We start from the raw sequence: 19,840 nt of genomic DNA on the forward strand, positions 1-19,840 counted from the left end.
ATATTCATGGAATGGTTTATCATCATGTTGTACTTGCACACACATCAGTAACTGGACAATACTACAGTGATGTCCTGAAAACATTGCTAGTCCATATCAGGCGCATAAGGCCACATTTCCGTGAAGCAGGCTGGATGCTGCACCGTGCGGCCGCATATTACCAATGTTGTTGCTGAATATCTTGCAAAAATCAACGTGAAGTGCATCCCTCACCCTCCCTAGAGTCCGAATTTAGCCACATCTGACTTTTTTCTATTTCCTTCGTGGGAGGCATTATCAGTCTTTAGAAGCAGTCGTGAAGGCTGCGGAGGTAATTTTGAAAGACCTCTTAAAAAATGGTTTCCAACATGTATTTGAAGATTGGCAGAAACTCTGGGACAAGTGCATCGCATTCATGGGAGACTACTTTGAGGAGGACCATCAAAATTATGAGGATGAGTGAAGGTATGTTGCCAAAAAATTATGATCATTCTTTATTGAACAGCCCTCGTAGCTATAACTTACAAGGGGTATGATAGGCAGCAATGAAACAAAATTTGTGCCAAAGCGCTATTGAAAATAGGAGAACTGAAGTAAAAAAGAGAGGCTGATATAAACCAAAAACCAGAAAAAGTAACGTAGGAAACGGAGGAAAAACGTGACATATTTTTTAGGGAAAGACGAACCGCCAATTCATTAATTCTGAGTGCTGCTGTTAACAGCGATGCATTAAAGTGAAGTTCAGTCCAGTGTTTAGGAAATGAGGACTATTATGAAGAGCAGTAATTGGTTATGATTGATGTTTGTTCACTTTGTACTTGTGTACAATAAATTTACAAAGAGTTCCAATGCGCATGTGTCATTTCATCCTTTTCCGTGACCTCCGTTAGCGGAATCCTATTTTACGTTGGCATTCAGATACACACTGCCTTACTGGTTCAATTCCCATGTTGTCGCATTGTCAGAAGATATACCGTAGTTGCCATGACTTACGGCATAAATCTCGATATCGTGAAAACTAACCGTGCTGTCACACTTTCTGGGGATAGTCCTAAAATTACTTTTACACCTGTAGATTTTGTTCCATTACGAGCGACGTGTTGCATTCTCTCTACATTAACTCTAGAATCTAGCCGCAAATCTGCTCCGATGGTCGACAAGCCTCTATTTGATTCATTAAATGACAGCGCGAGACGGTGTCAAATGCGTTCCTGAAATCTAGGAACACGGCATCAACCTGTGTACTGGTGCCTACAGATCTGTGGATCTCACGTAGGAATAGACATACTGGGGACAAATATGGAATTTAGCGCAAAATCTGTTGAGCAGAAATGTTCCCGCCTCTCGTTACCGATCAGATAACGACGTTGAAACATCCTTCCACCATCAGGATTCGAAGCCACTACCTACGAGTCGAGCGCCAAGGCAAATGCGTGCAGCTACGGAGGCGGATAATGGTGATGAATTCTGCTACAAATTGAGCTGAGACACACAGGGCGGTGTGGAATTCGACTATTAATTCGTGCTACGATGCAACTTACATGAGAATTACCAACTACACTACTGGCCATTAAAATTGCTACACCACGAAGATGACGTGCTACAGACGCGAAATTTAACCGACAGGAAGAAGATGCTGTGATATGCAAATGATTAGCTTTTCAGAGCATTCACACAAGGTTGGCGCCGGTGGCGACACCTACAATGTGCTGACATGAGAAAAAGTTTCCAACCGATTTCTCATACACAAACAGCAGTTGACCGGCGTTGCCTGGTGGAACGTTGTTGTGATGCCTCGTGTAAGGAGGAGAAATGCGTACCATCACGTTTCCGACTTTGATAAAGGTCGGATTGTAGACTATCGCGATTGCGGTTTATCGTATCGCGACATTGCTGCTCGCGTTGGTCGAGATCCAGTGACTGTTAGCAGAATATGGAATCGGTCTGTTCAGGAGGGTAATACGGAACGCCGTGCTGGATCACAACGGCCTCGTATCACCAGCAGTCGAGACGACAGGCATCTTATCCGCATGGCTGTAACGGATCGTGCAGCCACGTCTCGATCCCTAAGTCAACAGATAGGGACGTTAGCAAGACAACAACCATCTGCACGAACAGTTCGACGACGTTTGCAGCAGCATGGACTATCAGCTCGGAGACCATGCCTGCGGTTATCCTTGATGCTGCATCACAGACAGGAGCGCCTGCGATGGTGTACTCAACGACGAACCCGGGTGCACGAATGGCAAAAAGTCATATTTTTGGATGAATCCAGGTTCTGTTCAAAGCATCATGATGTTCGCACCGTGTTTGGCGACATCGCGGTGAACGCACATTGGAAGCTTCTATTCTTCAAAGCCATACTGTCGTATCATCCGGCGTGATGGTATGGGGTGCCGTTGGTTACACGTCTCCGTCACCTCTTCTTCGCATTGACGGCACTTTGAACATTGGACGTTATATGTCAGATGTGTTACGACCCGTGGCCCTACCCTTCATTCGATCCCTGCGAAACCCTACATTTCAGCAGGATAATGCACGACCGCATGTTGCAGGTCCTGTACGGGCCTTTGTGGATACAGAAAATGTTCGACTGCTGCCCTGGCCGACACATTCTACAGATCTGTCACCAAGTGAAAACGTCTGGTCAATGGTGGCCGAGCAACTGGCTCGTCACAATACGCCAGTCACTACTCTTGATCAACTGTGGTATCGTGTTGAAGGTGCATGGGCAGCTGTTACTGTACACGCCATCCAAGCTCTGTTTGACTCAATGCCCAGGCGTATCAAGTCCGTTATTACGGCCAGAGGTGGTTGTTTTGGGTTCTGATTTCTCAGGCTCTATGCAACCAAATCGCGTGAAAATGTAATCACATGTCAGTTATAGTATAATATATTTGTCCAATGAATGGCGGTTTATCATATGCATTTCTTTTTGGCGTAGCAATTTTAATGGCCAGTAGTGTATGTTTATGGGTGTAAACGACAGTGAAAGCGCTGCTATGTACCCGAATAAAAAATAAGGTACATCTTAGCTGATAATTTCGATTGAATTTGTAGTCACAGAGATGGGTAAACTTTTTCATTTTCGACAAGTACGCATATTTTCAGAAAAAACAGAACATCTTGAACGACTACAGATAGGACGTTCATATTCACAGGACATGTGCATTACTATGCTCTGCAGTAATGACTAGCATTTCAGTCACCTCGGTTCAGCATGTGTCCTGTTGCCTAGTTGGCACAGGATCAACCATAGGACCCTGAAACTTGTTCTATGCGTGATGACGTCGACGCGTATAAGGTGCGAATGGTGTCTTGTGGTATAACCACAGCAGTGCTGTACCCGTCGTTACACCACGCATTTTCGATTGGTGACAAGTCTGACATCATGTGACACCAAGAAAGCACGTGTTTGTGTAGCAACATGTGGTTGTTCATTGTCCTGCTGAAAAATGGCGTCTGTGGTGCTGTGAAAAAAGGGTATGGCTATGGGGCGCAGGATGCCATTCACGTAGGTCACACTGGTCGCAGTGTCCTGGACACGCACCACCTGTGATTTGTGGGTGTATCCAGTAGCACCCCACACCATAAGGCTTTGAGTCGGCGCTGTATGCCTCGTCCGAATGCAATCGCTGTGGTGCAGCTCCCCCTGTCTGCGGCGAACCAAAATGCAGCCATCATTTACAAACAAAAAGAACCTGGCTTGTTCAAAAAACGCTATCTCAGTACATTCCTGTCCCCGGTGACGTAGTTCTATACACCTTTGGCGTGTTTCTGCAACATTCGTCACAGATAGACGGAGAAGAGGACGAAGTGCTATTAACCCAAGCCGTTTGGCGATGGACTGCCACCCCTAATAGTGTACGGTGTGTTAAAAAAAAAAATGGTTCAAATGGCTCTGAGCACTATGGGACTTAACAGCTGAGGTCATCAGTCCCCTAGAACTTAGAACTACTTAAACCTAACTAACCTAAGGACATCACAAACATCCATGCCCGAGGCAGGATTCGAACCTGCGACCGTAGCGGTCGCGCGGTTCCAGACTGAAGCGCCTAGAACCGCTCGGCCACTCCGGCCGGCCTACGGTGTGTTACACTGTTCCACTGGCGCCAGAGCCGAGCAGGACCCAGGACTTTCCTGCAGTGCCATTCAGATGAGGTGTCGATCTTCTCTGGGGGGTGATCTGGGTGGTGCGACCTGACCCATCTCGTCATGTTCTACGGTCATCGGTGAACCAATCTGCACACACCCGTTGCACTGTCGAAGCACTTCGTCCCACATGAGCAGCAGTTTCCCGGATATCTACATCTACATCTACACGTATACTCTGCAAGTCACATTTAAGTGCCTGGCAGAGAGTTCATCGAACCACCTTCAGAATTCTCCATTATTCCAACCAGGTATAGCGCGCGGAAAGAATGAACACCTATATCTTTCCGTGCAAGCTCTGATTTCCCTTATTTTATCGTGGTGATCGCTCCACCCTATGTAGGTCGGTGTCAACGAAATATTATCACATTCGGAGGAGAAAGTTGGTGGTTGGAATTTTGTGAGAAGATTCCGTCGCAACGAAATCCTGTATCATTTCTGTGACACTCTGTCCCATATTTTGCAATAATACAAAACGTGCTGCCTTTCTTTGAACTTTTTCGATGTACTCCGTCAGTCCTACCTGGTAAGGATCACACATCGCTCAGCAGTATTCTAAAAGAGGACGGACAAGCGTAGTGTCGGCAGTCTCCTTAGTAGGTCTGTTACATTTTCTAAGTGTCCTGCCAATAAAACGCAGCCTTTGGTTAGCCTTCCCCACAAAATTTTCTAAGTGCTCTTTCACATTCTCTCACACCTGTAACGCTCTCTCTTACAGACTCACTGATTTGACGGTACGGGCGTACGCCTGCGGCAGCCTGCATCTCTGCTCAAGTCACACTGATCCATTACGTTCGGTTTATAGCGACGAGAGCCTCAGGCACATTTTTCCGGTAGCTGCTGCTGCGCCACAATATCGATATTGACCTTGAACCAAGGGCCGACGTAGATCAAATGCTAATCATTTCTGCAGAACGCACTAATGTACATGCCCTGTGAATACGAACGTCCTATCTCTACTCGTTTAAGATGTTCTGTTTTTTCTGAACATGAGCGTAGTTCAGTACTGATCATGATTTCACATACAACTGTAGGGCAAACACATCAGCTGAATTCATAATACCGAAATAGTATAAATCAGAATGTTAAATACTTCATGGCTTCAAAAATATTACAGACTCGCTAAATCTAAGGGCAGTTTTGAAATTAGCACAAAAACTCCTTTAAGATGAGACACTTTATGCATAAATTCTCAGCAGCTTGAAAACGTAATAGAATTATGCTGCCGGAACAATAACTCTATCTCTTTTATATTAGAAATTTCTGTTCTATACGCAGTAGGTATGAATGTGTGGTAGCGTGGTGACAACTATACTTGAGTCCACTATTACCTTCTGCAATCTGTCTGCCGTCTTAGCGAAATAAAATATGTAAAGTTTTCACGGAAGTTTTTACTTGTCTATGTGTCTTGAATATTTTATGTACGCTTTACATAAACAGGGCATATGCCATTTAAATTTTTTTTCTTCAGTTTCCACATGAGTCCTGGCGCCGGTCCGACGGTGGAAATTTCGCCGTGGCACAGCCTTTCATCTTTTTACAGAAGGCTATTGTGACGCTACGGACCTATATCCGCAAGCCAGTTTCCAGCGCAACACCTAGGTTTAAACTGGCTGTCTCGTTATATATTTGCTCCGTTCAGTTACAGCCCTTATCTAAAGAAGGGACAGGGTAGTGGGACGTCTGCTAACGCAATCAAATGTAGTTGATTTGGCGATGGAAGAAGTGGAAGAAGCAGTAGAGAGAAAAATCGTAGAGGTAGAGAAATAAACAAAACAGTTTATTTAGGAATTGGGTGTACACGGCTTTGTTTCTCGAGTACTGTCTGCTACTGGAACATGAATCTGGGGGCCAGCTGTACTGTTGTATGTACTATGTCACACAGTGTGCGCTAGCTTGTGGAGTAAGGACATAGGTTTGTGCATTTACTGCAGCAGTTTTACAAAGCACTACCACATGCGAACTAGTGGCGCCTTAGACAGTTATCTAACACAGCAGGCAGTGTGTGTGTGCGTGTTTTAGAGTAAAAGTACAGCTGATGCTCTGAAGGAAGACATGTGGGATCCCTAACTTGCCTGATTTGGGTCGAAGTTTAAGTCCATTGAAGACTGGAGGTGTATGTTGTGGTCACGTCGTTAACCGCTCGTTCTTCCCGTTGTTCACAGACTGAGGCATCCGGAGAGTTGGGCGGGTGACGAACAAGTTTCACGACACTCTTCAATGACTAGCACTTGTCGTTATATTCTCAGAGGACCGCTATACCATTCCGAAGACAGTCTGCTACAGCCGCCGGATAGGTGACGTCAGCGAACACTGTACGCCGAAGGCTTAACGAATGTGGTGTGTGTATACTGCTGGAATTCGTATGAGGACGGAGATTTATCCAGGAAAACCAACACGTACGGGGAACTAGAGCTATACGCAGGGAAATCCCTTACATAGATAAGTCCAGTTCCAGATTATAAAGTGGGGAACCTAGAATGTCTGGGCCTCAGGCTAAAGAATTGTCTGTGCAATAGCGCAACGTCTTGTGGATGCACGGTGGTTAGTATTGGGTCCTTCCATAATTTCCTGCTACCTGTCTTCGCATACGTTCCACTACCACTTATTTCAATGCTCTCTGTCGAAATATATGACAGAAGCAGCATAATTTTGCACATTATTCCTCGACTTTCGTAAGAACAGAAAAATGGCTCTGAGCACTATGGGACTTAACTTCTGAGGTCATCAGTCCCCTAGAACTTAGAACTACTTAAACCTAACTAACCTAAGGACATCACACACAACCATGAGCGAGGCAGGATTCGAACCTGCGACCGTAGCGGTCGCGCGGTTCCAGACTGTAGCGCCTAGAACCGGTCGGCCACTCTGGACGGCTTTCGTAAGAACAGATTTACGTTTCCGCTAAAGATTCCCATGTAAGTGCCCTGAGTTTATACCAGTATTACTTCGAAGTTTGCTGTCATGCATACTTGATAAGCAATCCAGAAATTGGAACAATACTCTATACTACTGAACTGAGAAATGTTACACCACGGATCCGTCCAGTACTTGCCAAACTACGTAGAGATGTTCAATACATATCGGGTATTAAATCGTCAAACTTTGATTCCACTCTTTGCTGATATCCATTGTCAACGTCAGTATTAGGTGTGACTTTCACGGTCTAGAATTCGTTGTGGTATGGAAGCAGACAGCCTGTCTTTGCCAATTCGGGAATTTATTGCCATGCCAGAAAAACCCACTGTATCATGTCAGTCCATGCAAGCTAGCCAGAGGCTGTGATGAATGTATACACCTTCCCATGGCATCCCGGGCATGGTAATGGGTAATAAATCAGAGCACTTAGCAGGCCGATCAAAAACCTACACCTTCCTCAAGGTATTTGCAGTGTGTAGCGCAGTTTGGATCTTTGCACCTTCATGCTGCAACACGTTATTTAGTACTCTGTACGTGAAGAGCCAGCAGTTGCTGACAAGAACAATGTACAGAAGAATGTAAAAGAAAATTGATGATGTGATAGATGTCGATCAGTTTGGCTTTATAAAAGGTAAAGAAGCCAGAGAGGTAGTTCTGACTATTCGGTTGGAGTAAATTGTGAAATAGGGAAAGACAGGTAAAATACAATATTCTCAAGAGCCAAGAGGGAACAATAAGAGTGGAATACCTAGAACGAAGTGCCCCAATTAAGAAGGGTGAAAGACAGGGATGCAGTACTTCGCCTCTACAGTTCAATCTAGACATCGAAGAAACAGTGACGGAGACAAAGAAAGATTCTACATCTACATCCACATCTACATCTACATGGTTACTCTGTAATTCACACTTAATTGCCTGAAAGAGAGTTCATCGAACCATTTTCATCCTACTTCTCTACCATTCCACTCTCGAATGGCGCGTGGGAAGAAGGAACACTTAAATCTTTCCGTTCGAGCCCTGATTTCCCTTATTTTATTATGATGATCGTTTCTCCCTACGTAGGTGGGTGTCAGCAAAATATTTTCACGTTCGTAAGAGAAAGTTGGTGACTGAAATTTCGCAAATAGATCGCGCCGCAAAGAAAACCGCCTTTGTTTTAGTGACTGCCAACCCAACTCGCTTATCATATCAGTGACACTCTCACCCCTATTGCGGGATAACACGGAAAGTGCTGCCCTTATTTGCACTTTTTCGATGTCCTCCGTCAATCCTTCCTGGTAAGGATCCCATACCGCACAGCAATATTCGAGCAGAGGACGGACAAGTGTAATGTAGGCTGTCTCTTTAGTGGGTTTGTCGAATCTTCTAAGTGTTCTGCCAACAAAGCGCAGACTTTGTTTCGCCTTCCCCACAATATTATCTATGTGGTCTTTCCAATTTAAGTTGCTCGTAATTGTAATTCCTAGGTATTTAGTCGAATTGACAGCCCTACCCTGCGGTACGCCAGATGTCACTTCTGTTCAAGAGTGGAACAAAAATTCAATGTGAAATGATATCGATGATAAAAGTGACTGATAACATTGCTATCCTCAGTGAAAATGAAGAAGAGTTGTAGGATATGCTGAATAGAATGAACAGCCTAATGAAATCAGAATATGGATTGAGAGTAAATCGAAGAAGACGAAAATACTGAGAAGCAACAGAAATGAGGACAACGAGAAACTTAACATCGAAATTGAAGATCACGAAGTAGGTGAAGTTAACGAATTCTTCTACCGAGACAGCAAAATTACCCACGCAAAATAAACCATGATGGACGGAGCAAGGCGGACGTCCAAAGCAGACCAGCGCTGGCAAAACGGGCATTCCCGGTTAAGAAAGTCTCCTAGTATCAAACATAATCCTTAATTTGAGGTAGAAATTTCCGAGACTGTACGTTTGGAGCGCAGGATTTTATGGCAGTGAAACAAGGACTATGGAAAAACTGTAACAGAAGAGAATCGAAGTATTTGAGATTTGGTGCAGCAGTAGAACCTTGAAAACATTATGTCAAGATAAGGAATACGAAAAACACTTACAAAAGAAGGGATAGTGTGGTAGGGGCGACGAACAGGCTGAGCAGCGCGGAGTGGCCGAGCGGTCTGAAGCGCCATGTCACGGACTGCACTGCCCCTCCCACCGGAAGTTCGAGTCCTCCCTCAGGCATGGGTGTGTGTGTTGTTCTTACAGGGTGTTTCAAAAATGACCGGTGTATTTGAAACGGCAATAAAAACTAAACGAGCAGCGATAGAAATACACCGTTTGTTGCAATATGCTTGGGACAACAGTACATTTTCAGGCGGACAAACTTTCAAAATTACATTAGTTACAATTTTCAACAACAGATGGCGCTGCAAGTGATGTCAAAGATATAGAAGCCAACGCAGTCTGTGGGTGCGCCATTCTGTACGTCGTCTTTCTGCTGTAAGCGTGTGCTGTTCACAACGTGCAAGTGTGCTGTGGACAACATGGTTTATTCCTTAGAACAGAGGATTTTTCTGGTGTTGGAATTCCACCGCCTAGAACACAGTGTTGTTGCAACAAGACAAAGTTTTCAACAGAGGTTTAATGTAACCAAAGGACCGAAAAGCGATACAATAAAGGATCTGTTTGAAAAATTTCAATGGACTGGGAACGTGACGGATGAACGTGCTGGAAAGGTAGGGCGACCGCGTACGGCAACGACAGAGGGCAACGCGCAGCTAGTGCAGCAGGTGATCCAACAGCAGCCTCGGGTTTCCGTTCACCGTGTTGCAGCTGCGGTCCAAATGACGCCAACGTCCACGTATCGTCTCATGCGCCAGAGTTTACATCTCTATCCATACAAAATTCAAACGCAGCAACCCCTCAGCGCCGCTACCATTGCTGCACGAGAGACATTCGCTAACGATATAGTGCACAGGATTGATGACGGCGATATGCATGTCGGCAGCATTTGGTTTACTGACGAAGCTTATTTTTACCTGGACGGCTTCGTCAATAAACAGAACTGGCGCATATGGGGAACCGAAAAGCCCCATGTTGCAGTCCCATCGTCCCTGCATCCTCAAAAAGTACTGGTCTGGGCCGCCATTTCTTCCAAAGGAATCATTGGCCCATTTTTCAGATCCGAAACGATTACTGCATCATGCTATCTGGACATTCTTCGTGAATTTGTGGCGGTACAAACTGCCTTAGACGACACTGCGAACACCTCGTGGTTTATGCAAGATGGTGCCCGGCCACATCGCACGGCCGACGTCTTTAATTTCCTGAATGAATATTTCGATGATCGTGTGATTGCTTTGGGCTATCCGAAACATCCCCCCCATGAACCATGGACCTTGCTGTTGGTGGGGAGGCTTGCGTGCCTCAGTGATACAGATGGCCGTACCGTAGGTGCAACCACAACGGAGGGGTATCTGTTGAGAGGCCAGACAAACGTGTGGTTCCTGAAGAGGGGCAGCAGCCTTTTCAATAGTTGCAGGGGCAACAGTCTGGATGATTGACTGATCTGGCCTTGCAACATTAACCAAAACGGCCTTGCTGTGCTGGTACTGCGAACGGCTGAAAGCAAGGGGAAACTACAGCCGTAATTTTTCCCGAGGACATGCAGCTTTACTGTATGATTAAATGATGATGGCATCCTCTTGGGTAAAATATTCCGGAGGTAAAATAGTCCCCCATTCGGATCTCCGGGCGGGGACTACTCAGGAGGATGTTATCAGGAGAAAGAAAACTGGCATTCTACGGATCGGAGCGTGGAATGTCAGATCCCTTAATCGGGCATGTAGGTTAGAAAATTTAAAAAGGGAAATGGATAGGTTAAAGTTAGATATAGTGGGAATTAGTGAGGTTCGGTGGCAGGAGGAACAAGACTTCTGGTCAGGTGACTACAGGGTTATAAACACAAAATCAAATAGGGGTAATGCAGGAGTAGGTTTAATAATGAATAGGAAAATAGGAATGCGGGTAAGCTACTACAAACAGCATAGTGAACGCATTATTGTGGCCAAGATAGATACGAAGCCCACACCTACTACAGTAGTACAAGTTTATATGCCAACTAGCTCTGCAGATGATGAAGAAATTGAAGAAATGTACGATGAAATAAAAGAAATTATTCAGATAGTGAAGGGAGACGAAAATTTAATAGTAATGGGTGACTGGAATTCGAGTGTAGGAAAAGGGAGAGAAGGAAACATAGTAGGTGAATATGGATTGGGGCTAAGAAATGAAAGAGGAAGCCGCCTAGTAGAATTTTGCACAGAGCACAACTTGATCATAGCTAACACTTGGTTTAAGAATCATGAAAGAAGGTTGTATACGTGGAAGAACCCTGGAGATACTAAAAGGTATCAGATAGATTATATAATGGTAAGACAGAGATTTAGGAACCAGATTTTAAGTTGTAAGACATTTCCAGGGGCAGATGTGGACTCTGACCACAATCTATTGGTTATGACCTGTAGATTAAAACTGAAGAAACTGCAAAAATGTGAGAAATTAAGGAGATGGGACCTGGATAAACTGAAAGAACCAGAGGTTGTACAGAGTTTCAGAGAGAGCATAAGGGAACAATTGACAGGAATAGGGGAAAGAAATACAGTAGAAGAAGAATGGGTAGCTCTGAGGGATGTAGTAGTGAAGGCAGCAGAGGATAAAGTAGGTACAAAGACGAGGGCTGCTAGAAATCCTTGGGTAACAGAAGAAATATTGAATTTAATTGATGAAAGGAGAAAATATAAAAATGCAGTAAATGAAGCAGGCAAAAAGGAATACAAACGTCTCACAAATGAGATCGACAGGAAGTGCAAAATGGCTAAACAGGGATGGCTAGAGGACAAATGTAAGGATGTAGAAGCTTATCTCGCTAGGGGTAAGATAGATACTGCCTACAGGAAAATTAGAGAGACCTTTGGAGAGAAGAGAACCACGTGTATGAATATCAAGAGCTCAGATGGCAGCCCAGTTCTAAGCAAAGAAGGGAAGGCAGAAAGGTGGAAGGAGTATATAGAAGGCTTATACAAGGGCGATGTACTTGAGGACAATATTATGGAAATAGAAGAGGATGTAGATGAAGACGAAATGGGAGATACGATACTGCGTGAAGAGTTTGACAGAGCACTGAAAGACATGAGTCGAAACAAGGCCCCCGGAGTAGACAACATTCCATTAGAACTACTGACGCCTTGGGATAGCCAGTCATGACTAAACTCTACCAGCTGGTGAGCAAGATGTATGAGACAGGCGAAATACCCTCAGACTTCAAGAAGAATATAATAATTCCAATCCCAAAGAAAGCAGGTGCTGACAGATGTGAAAATTACCGAACTATCAGTTTAATAAGCCACGGCTGCAAAATACTAACGCGAATTCTTTACAGACGAATGGAAAAACTGGTAGATGCAGACCTCGGGGAGGATCAGTTTGGATTCCGTCGAAATGTTGGAACACGTGAGGCAATACTGACCTTACGACTTATCTTAGAAGATAGATTAAGAAAAGGCAAACCTACGTTTCTAGCATTTGTAGACTTAGAGAAAGCTTTTGACAATGTTGACTGGAATACTCTTTTTCAAATTCTAAAGGTGGCAGGGGTAAAATACAGGGAGCGAAAGGCTATTTATAATTTGTACAGAAACCAGATGGCAGTAATAAGAGTCGAGGGGCATGAAAGGGAAGCAGTGGTTGGGAAAGGAGTGAGACAGGGTTGTAGCCTCTCCCCGATGTTATTCAATCTGTATATTGAGCAAGCAGTAAAGGAAACAAAAGAAAAATTTGGAGTAGGTATTAAAATTCATGGAGACGAAGTAAAAACTTTGAGGTTCGCCGATGACATTGTAATTCTGTCAGAGACGGCAAAGGACTTGGAAGAGCAGTTGAACGGAATGGACAGTGTCTTGAAAGGAGGATATAAGATGAACATTAACAAAAGCAAAACGAGGATAATGGAATGTAGTCAAATTAAATCGGGTGATGCTGAGGGAATTAGATTAGGAAATGAGACACTTAAAGTAGTAAAGGAGTTTTGCTATTTAGGAAGTAAAATAACTGATGATGGTCGAAGTAGAGAGGATATAAAATGTAGACTGGCAATGGCAAGGAAAGCGTTTCTGAAGAAGAGAAATTTGTTAACATCGAATATAGATTTATGTATCAGGAAGTCGTTTCTGAAAGTATTTGTTTGGAGTGTAGCCATGTATGGAAGTGAAACATGGACGATAACTAGTTTGGACAAGAAGAAAATAGAAGCTTTCGAAATGTGGTGCTACAGGAGAATACTGAAGATAAGGTGGATAGATCACGTAACTAATGAGGAGGTATTGAATAGGATTGGGGAGAAGAGAAGATTGTGGCACAACTTGACTAGAAGAAGGGATCGGTTGGTAGGACATGTTTTGAGGCATCAAGGGATCACAAATTTAGCATTGGAGGGCAGCGTGGAGGGTAAAAACCGTAGAGGGAGACCGAGAGATGAGTACACTAAGCAGATTCAGAAGGATGTAGGTTGCAGTAGGTACTGGGAGATGAAGCAGCTTAAACAGGATAGAGTAGCATGGAGAGCTGCATCAAACCAGTCTCAGGACTGAAGACAACAACAACATCCGAAACATACAGGACTCGGCGTGGATTGGCCTCCCTATTCGCCAGACATGAACCCCTGTGACTTCTTTCTGTGGGGACACTTGAAAGACCAGGTGTACCGCCAGAATCCAGAAACAATTGAACATCTGAAGCAGTACATCTCATCTGCATGTGAAGCCATTCCGCCAGACACGTTGTCAAAGGTTTCGGGTAACTTCATTCAGAGACTACGCCATATTATTGCTACGCATATCCTCCCCCCATGAACCATGGACCTTGCCGTTGGTGGGGAGGCTTGCGTGCCTCAGCGATACAGATGGCCGTACCGTAGGTGCAACCACAACGGAGGGGTATCTGTTGAGAGGCCAGACAAACGTGTGGTTCCTGAAGAGGGGCAGCAGCCTTTTCAGTAGTTGCAGGGGCAACAGTCTGGATGATTGACTGATCTGGCCTTGCAACGTTAACCAAAACAGCCTTGCTGTGCTGGTACTGCGAACGGCTGAAAGCAAGGGGAAACTACAGCCGTAATTTTTCCCGAGGACATGCAGCTTTACTGTATGATTAAATGATGATGGCATCCTCTTGGGTAAAATATTCCGGAGGTAAAATAGTCCCCCATTCGGATCTCCGGGCGGGGACTACTCAGGAGGATGTCGTTATCAGGAGAAAGAAAACGGGCGTTCTACGGATCGGAGCGTGGAATGTCAGATCCCTTAATCGGGCAGGCAGGTTAGAAAATTTAAAAAGGGAAATGGATAGGTTAAAGTTAGATATAGTGGGAATTAGTGAAGTTCGGTGGCAGGAGGAACAAGACTTCTGGTCAGGTGACTACAGGGTTATAAACACAAAATCAAATAGGGGTAATGCAGGAGTAGGTTTAATAATGAATAGGAAAATAGGAATGTGGGTAAGCTACTACAAACAGTATAGTGAACGCATTATTGTGGCCAAGATAGATACGAAGCCCACACCTACTACAGTAGTACAAGTTTATATGCCAACTAGCTCTGCAGATGATGAAGAAATTGAAGAAATGTACGATGAAATAAAAGAAATTATTCAGATAGTGAAGGGAGACGAAAATTTAATAGTAATGGGTGACTGGAATTCGAGTGTAGGAAAAGGGAGAGAAGGAAACATAGTAGGTGAATATGGATTGGGGCTAAGAAATGAAAGAGGAAGCCGCCTAGTAGAATTTTGCACAGAGCACAACTTAATCATAGCTAACACTTGGTTTAAGAATCATGAAAGAAGGTTGTATACGTGGAAGAACCCTGGAGATACTAAAAGGTATCAGATAGATTATATAATGGTAAGACAGAGATTTAGGAACCAGGTTTTAAGTTGTAAGGCATTTCCAGGGGCAGATGTGGACTCTGACCACAATCTATTGGTTATGACCTGTAGATTAAAACTGAAAAAACTGCAAAAATGTGAGAAATTAAGGAGATGGGACCTGGATAAACTGAAAGAACCAGAGGTTGTACAGAATTTCAGAGAGAGCATAAGGGAACAATTGACAGGAATAGGGAAAAGAAATACAGTAGAAGAAGAATGGGTAGCTCTGAGGGATGTAGTAGTGAAGGCAGCAGAGGATAAAGTAGGTACAAAGACGAGGGCTGCTAGAAATCCTTGGGTAACCGAAGAAGTATTGAATTTAATTGATGAAAGGAGAAAATATAAAAATGCAGTAAATGAAGCAGGCGAAAAGGAATACAAACGTCTCAAAAATGAGATCGACAGGAAGTGCAAAATGGCTAAACAGGGATGGCTAGAGGACAAATGTAAGGATGTAGAAGCTTATCTCACTAGGGGTAAGATAGATACTGCCTACAGGAAAATTAAACAGACCTTTGGAGAGAAGAGAACCACGTGTATGAATATCAAGAGCTCAGATGGCAGCCCAGTTCTAAGCAAAGAAGGGAAGGCAGAAAGGTGGAAGGAGTATATAGAAGGTTTATACAAGGGCGATGTACTTGAGGACAATATTATGGAAATAGAAGAGGATGTAGATGAAGACGAAATGGGAGATACGATACTGCGTGAAGAGTTTGACAGAGCACTGAAAGACCTGAGTCGAAACAAGGCCCCCGGAGTAGACAACATTCCATTAGAACTACTGACGGCCTTGGGAGAGCCAGTCATGACAAAACTCTACCAGCTGGTGAGCAAGATGTATGAGACAGGCGAAATACCCTCAGACTTCAAGAAGAATATAATAATTCCAATCCCAAAGAAAGCAGGTGCTGACAGATGTGAAAATTACCGAACTATCAGTTTAATAAGCCACGGCTGCAAAATACTAACGCGAATTCTTTACAGACGAATGGAAAAACTGGTAGATGCAGACCTCGGGGAGGATCAGTTTGGATTCCGTCGAAATGTTGGAACACGTGAGGCAATACTGACCTTACGACTTATCTTAGAAGAAAGATTAAGAAAAGGCAAACCTACGTTTCTAGCATTTGTAGACTTAGAGAAAGCTTTTGACAATGTTGACTGGAATACTCTTTTTCAAATTCTAAAGGTGGCAGGGGTAAAATACAGGGAGCGAAAGGCTATTTATAATTTGTACAGAAACCAGATGGCAGTAATAAGAGTCGAGGGGCATGAAAGGGAAGCAGTGGTTGGGAAAGGAGTGAGACAGGGTTGTAGCCTCTCCCCGATGTTATTCAATCTGTATATTGAGCAAGCAGTAAAGGAAACAAAAGAAAAATTTGGAGTAGGTATTAAAATTCATGGAGACGAAGTAAAAACTTTGAGGTTCGCCGATAACATTGTAATTCTGTCAGAGACGGCAAAGGACTTGGAAGAGCAGTTGAACGGAATGGACAGTGTCTTGAAAGGAGGATATAAGATGAACATTAACAAAAGCAAAACGAGGATAATGGAATGTAGTCAAATTAATTCGGGTGATGCTGAGGGAATTAGATTAGGAAATGAGACACTTAAAGTAGTAAAGGAGTTTTGCTATTTAGGAAGTAAAATAACTGATGATGGTCGAAGTAGAGAGGATATAAAATGTAGACTGGCAATGGCAAGGAAAGCGTTTCTGAAGAAGAGAAATTTGTTAACATCGAATATAGATTTATGTATCAGGAAGTCGTTTCTGAAAGTATTTGTTTGGAGTGTAGCCATGTATGGAAGTGAAACATGGACGATTACTAGCTTGGACAAGAAGAGAATAGAAGCTTTCGAAATGTGGTGCTACAGAAGAATACTGAAGATAAGGTGGATAGATCACGTAACTAATGAGGAGGTATTGAATAGGATTGGGGAGAAGAGAAGTTTGTGGCACAACTTGACTAGAAGAAGGGATCGGTTGGTAGGACATGTTTTGAGGCATCAAGGGATCACAAATTTAGCATTGGAGGGCAGCGTGGAGGGTAAAAATCGTAGAGGGAGACCGAGAGATGAGTACACTAAGCAGATTCAGAAGGATGTAGGTTGCAGTAGGTACTGGGAGATGAAGCAGCTTGCACAGGATAGAGTAGCATGGAGAGCTGCATCAAACCAGTCTCAGGACTGAAGACAACAACAACAATGGTGGATATGTGGAAAATATCGTACTATAGTGTTTCCCAGATCGCAGCGCCATCTGTTGTTGACAATTGTAACTACTTGAATTTCGAAAGTTTGTCTGCCTGAAAATGTACTGTTGTCCCAAGCATATTGCAACATACGGTGTATTTCTATCGCTGCTCGTTTAGTTTGTATTGCCGTTTTAAATATACCGGTCACTTTTGAAACACCCTGTAGCATTAGTTTAAGTTAGTTTAAGCAGTGTGTAAGACTAGGAAGCCGGCCGTGGTGGCCGAGCGGTTCTAGGCGCTTCAGTTTGGAACCACGCGACCGCTACGGTCGCAGGTTCGAATCCTGTCTCGGGGATGGATGTGTGTGATGTCCTTAAGTTCGTTAGGTTTAAGTAATTCTAAGTTCTAGGGGACTGATGACCTCAGATGTTAAGTCCCATAGTGCTCAGAGCCATTTGAATCATTTTTAAGACTAGGAACCGATGACCTCAGCTATTTGGTCCCTTAGAAATTCAAACACATTTGAACATTTTGAACAGGCTGAAGTTTTCTCAGTTTCCTAAGGGTAGCACAACACACTTCCTAGCGTTGCACCATGAGGGAGGACATCAAACAGAATAATCCCTTCAGAGTCCCAGAAGACGGTCACCATGACTTTACCAGCTGAGGGTGTGGCTTTGAAGTTCTTCTTCAGAGGAGAGGTGGCGTGGCCCCACTCCATAGACTGCCGTTTTTTTTTTCAGATTCGATGTGATGAACCCATGTTTCATCCCCTGAGACGATGTTCGACAAGAAATTGTCACTATCAGCCTCATAAAGCGCAAGCTATTACTCATAGACAGTCCTTCGTTGCTCTTTACGATCTTCTGTTAGGCGGTGAGGAACCCAGCGGCCACACAACTTTGAGTACCCCTATTGGTGGACGACTGTGTCAGCACTACCGACAGAAACGTCCAGCTGACCAGCGAGGGTAGCAGTCAATCACCTCGAACGAGTATGTCCGCACGTTTCAACACTGCAGGAATCAGATCTTTCTGTGACTGGCCAGCGCGCAGGAGATCGGACAGGTTTGCGCGACAGTTTGTCGCTGCCGGTCATTAAAATTACAATACGAGGAAGTAAAGCAGATAACGAAATTTTTCTTATTGGGTGGATCGCATCGGAAGATCACTGAGGCTTTTTGCGGATGATGCTGTAGTATATCGAGACTTTGTAACAATGGAAAATTGTACTGAAATACAGGAGGATCTGCAATGAATTGACGCATGGTGCAGGGATTGGCAATTGAATCTCAATGTAGACAAGCGTAATGTGCTGCGAATACATAGAAAGAAAAATCCTTTATCATTTACCTACAATATAGCAGGTCAGCAATTGGATGCAGTTAATTCCATATATTATCTGGGAGTAGGCATTTGGAGTGATTTAAAATGGAATGACCATACAATATAGTCGTCGGTAAAGCAGATGCCAGAAAAATATTCACTGGAAGAATCCTAAGGAAATGCAATCCGAAAACAAAGGAAGTAGGTTACAGTACAATTGTTCGCCCACAGCTTGAATACTGCTCACCAGTGTGGGATCTGTACCAGATAGGGTTGATAGAAGAGATAGAGCAGATTCAAGGGAGAGTAGCGCGCTTCTTCACAGGATCATTCAGTAATAGCGAAAGCGTTACGGAGGTGATAGATAAACTCCAGTGGCAGACTCGGCAAGAGAGACGCTCAGTAGCTCGGTAGGGCTTTTGTTGAAGTTTCGAGAACATACCTTCACCGAAGAGTCAAGCAGTATATTGCTCCCTCCTACGTATATCTCGCGAAGAGACCATGAGAATAAAATCAGAGAGATTAGAATCCACACAGAGGCATACCGACAATCTTTATTTCCACGAACAATACGAGGCTGGAATAGAAGGGAGAACCAATAAAGGTACTCAAGATAGCCTCCGCCACACACCGTCAGGTGGCTTGCGGAGTATGGATGTAGATGTAGATACAATGGTGTGCTATACTTCCTGAAGGAACTTTCGCTTGGTGTTATACTGCCAACTAACATAGCAATGAAGTTGGACCCTACATAAAAAGATCTGGTAGAGTATAGAAGAGAAGGTAACTAAAACACTCCTTGAGAAGAACAAAAATCACACTTTTGTTCAAAGACAATAATTTCACTGAAGTCACCGCAAATAATAATGGTCCCCTGGACATTACAAACGGCGGTGGTGGTCACCACGGACGACAGTGCAGTAATTCCAAGCAACATCGTGGCTCCCCCCCTCCCCCCCTTCCCCCCCCCCCCCCCCAACGCTTGACCACAGAAACAACCATGGTTGACAACGTTCCTGGGTGCATTTTGTGTTTCCATTTCTTGCTACGTCCAACATTGTTTTATCTTTTTGGTGGTTCAAGTATTATGGTGTGTTGAGGCATGACTTTTCATAAGGGTACTGAACTCCAATTCTTCGGACGTGGTACACTCACCAGTCAGTGTCATTATGACGCTGTACTCCTTCTCCAAGAGCGTTTCCTCAGGGATGCGTTCGGCCCGGACTTCATTTTTATGGATGACAATGCGCACAACACAGAACAGCGCAGGTGGAAAAGCTCTAGGAACGAGAGCATATTCGACGTATGGACTGGCCCGCCATTCGC

The sequence above is a fragment of the Schistocerca gregaria genome, chromosome 6 (assembly GCF_023897955.1).
Source record: "Schistocerca gregaria isolate iqSchGreg1 chromosome 6, iqSchGreg1.2, whole genome shotgun sequence".
In the NCBI taxonomy this organism is placed as follows: Eukaryota; Metazoa; Arthropoda; class Insecta; order Orthoptera; family Acrididae; genus Schistocerca; species Schistocerca gregaria.